Raw genomic sequence first — 2,945 nt, forward strand, 5'->3', positions numbered from 1 at the left:
ACTTCCCCCTCTGCAGACAGCACCTTCAGCAGCTGGGCTGCAGTCTAGGGAACTTCTCTCTCTGCAGACAGCACCTTCAGCAGCTGGGCTGCAGTCTAGGGGACTTCCCCCTCTGCAGACAGCACCTTCAGCATCTGAGAAAGTTTCTCCATCCTCCGCAGCAAGTAACAGGTCATCCATGTACTGTAATAGACTCACCTCTGGGTTTTGGAGTTGATATTCCCCCAGGTCTTCATGTAGAGCCTCATCAAAGATGGTGGGAGAGTTTTTGAAGCCTTGAGGCAGGCTGGTCCAAGTCAGTTGCCCACTGATTCCGATCTCTGGGTCCTGCCATTCGAAGGCAAAGCAGGCCTAGCTTTTAGGGGCTAACAGGCTGAAGAATGCATCTTTGAGATTCAGTACAGTGTACCATTGCCGGTCGGGAGGCAGGGTACTCAACAGTGTATAAGGGTTAGGGACAGGAGGGTGTATGTCCATTACTCTTTTGTTGACTTCCCTTAAGTCCTGTACTGGGAGATAGACATTAGTAAGAGGCTTTTTAACTGGCAACAGGGCCATGCTACAGGCAGATTGGATAGGTTCTAGGACCCCAAGCCTAAATAGCCTCTGTATGTGTGTGTATGGGGGGGGGGATGATGCCTCTCTTTGCTTCTAGTGGCATGGGATGCTGGTGGACCTTAACGGGATCTGCTCCTGCTTTGATCTCAATGCAGATTGGGGCCCTGAGGAGGGCCAATCCCTTGCCTCCTGTCTCTGCCCAAGCCAGAGGGAACCATTGGAGCCAGTTCTCTATATCAGGCTTTGGTGCTGTTGGTTCCTGGTAGAGTCCGTATTCCTCAGCCAAGTCACTAGTGACCAAGACTGGCTCTCCATTCTGATGGACCAGTTGGCTCCTTTCTCAGAGAAATGAATTTGGACTTTCATTTTGGTTAAGAGGTCTTGGCCCAGCAGAGGATAGGGACATCAGGTATTACTAGGAATAAATGGGTTACCCGTCCCATTCCCAAGTCCACTAATCTTCGGCGTTCATGAGTAAGATTTGGTCCCTGTGGACCCTTGGACCCAGGTAATTTTGGTGGACATGGGTCCCCAGGTTTTAATAAGACTGAGTTTTCTCCTCCAGTATCTACCATAAAATCAGTAGGTTTCCCCTCCACCTTTAGGGTTACCCTAGGCTCAGGGAGGGGTTCTGAGCCCCATCTCCCCTAGTTGCTGTCTTCTGCCCAGGACGCTGGAAGCACTTGGGCTGGGCAGCCCCCCTTCTTAGGGCAGTCCTTAACCCAATGTCCTTCTTCCTCACAATAGGCACATTGGTTCTTGCCTACCTTGGATTTGGGTCGTAGTCTCCTTTCAGCATCTTGAGATGGTTTGGGCATCTGGTGCCTGTCGCCATCAGGATTTCTTTCAGGTCTTGTCTATGTTGTGCTTGTTGCTGATCCAGGATGTGGGCCAAGCTCCTTTCCTGGTTTCTAATTTGTTTTTTCTCTCTCCTGTAACCTTTCGCTCCCTTCTTTCCTCCTTCTGCTCCTCTGTCTCCCTCTTGTTATAAACCATTTCTGCTGCTGCCACTAATTCTCTGATTTTTTTTTTCCTAGAATTTCTAAATTTTTTTTCTAATGTCAGGAGCAGCCTGATTTATGTAGGCAAACATCAGCATTTGGGTGGATTCCTCCATTTGCAGGTCGTATGGAGTGTTTTGCTGGAATGCCTCAAGTAGTCTTTCTAGGTAGGCTGCTGAACTCTCTCCACCCACTGCCTTATGTCATAAACTTTGGACATATTGGTAGGCTTACAAGCTGCTGCCTTGAGACCTGCCAATAGAGCCTGGTGATAGATTTGGAGCCTCTCCTTACCTAGTGCTGGGTTATAATCCCATTCGGGTGTGGTGGCAGGAAAATAGGCACTAATGAGAGCAGGATCTGTTATAGGAGCTCCTGCAGGCCCTGGAACCAATTTCTGGGCTGCCTCAAGGATTGGATTCCGCTCTTCAGTGGTGACCAATATTTTCAACAGTTGGATGCAATCATCCCAGGTGGGCTTGTGGGTGAAAAGGGCAGTTTCCAATAGGTTAATAAAATCTTGAGGTTTTTCAGAAAAGGGAACATTTTGGGTACACCATTTGTATAGATTGCTGGTTGCAAAGGGCCAATAGTGAAAATGCTGATTTCTGTCCTCATCTATAGGCCCTGCTGGCCAGATAGACAGGGCAACCAAGGTTTCTACCTGGGGTACCGCCCCTATTGCCTCTTGGTGGCTTCAAGTAGCCTGTGCTGGCCCTTGATTAGCCTCAGGGGTTGGGGCTTAGGCATTGGGGAAGGGGCAGGAACTGCACACAGCAGAGGTTGGGGAGTGTAGAGAGGAGAAAAAAGTTCAGACTCCTCAGTCCCCCCCTTGGAGAACCAGTGGTTTGGAGTCTTCCTTTGGCTTCACCTCAAACACCTATGTAGGGACAGAGGACTGGGGTGGAGAGGGAAATGGTTTAATCCAGGGGAGGGAGCCTTGCAGCTCGTCTACCAACTCTCTCCAAGTTACGATGTAAGGGATCTGATCCAGATGCCTTATCCTGGGTGAAAAAATTGACTTCTCCACACAGCGTATGGTGTCTAAGACAAACATTCCCTCTGGAGGCCAGCTCACGTCAAAAGAGGACCATAAAATTACCCATTTTCCTTTCTTAATGTCTACACTGTTCTTATGGGTGGTGTTCCTGACCTCCCGCCAATGTGTAAATGTCAAATCTAGGGGGGTTGAAGAAAACACTCCACATCTTCAGCCCATCATTTGGCAGCCGAACAAATGGCAGACACACAATTAAGACAAGGACTGTCACACAGACTACAATTAGACAGAGGATTCTTTTTTAAAAATAGAAATCATTTTAATGAATGAAAGTCACATTCTTTTGGTTTTGGTTTTTGGTTTTTCTTTTTTTTAACTTTTTTTTT

Source organism: Microtus ochrogaster, linkage group LG3 (genome assembly GCF_000317375.1).
Source record: "Microtus ochrogaster isolate Prairie Vole_2 linkage group LG3, MicOch1.0, whole genome shotgun sequence".
Lineage (NCBI taxonomy): Eukaryota > Metazoa > Chordata > Mammalia > Rodentia > Cricetidae > Microtus > Microtus ochrogaster.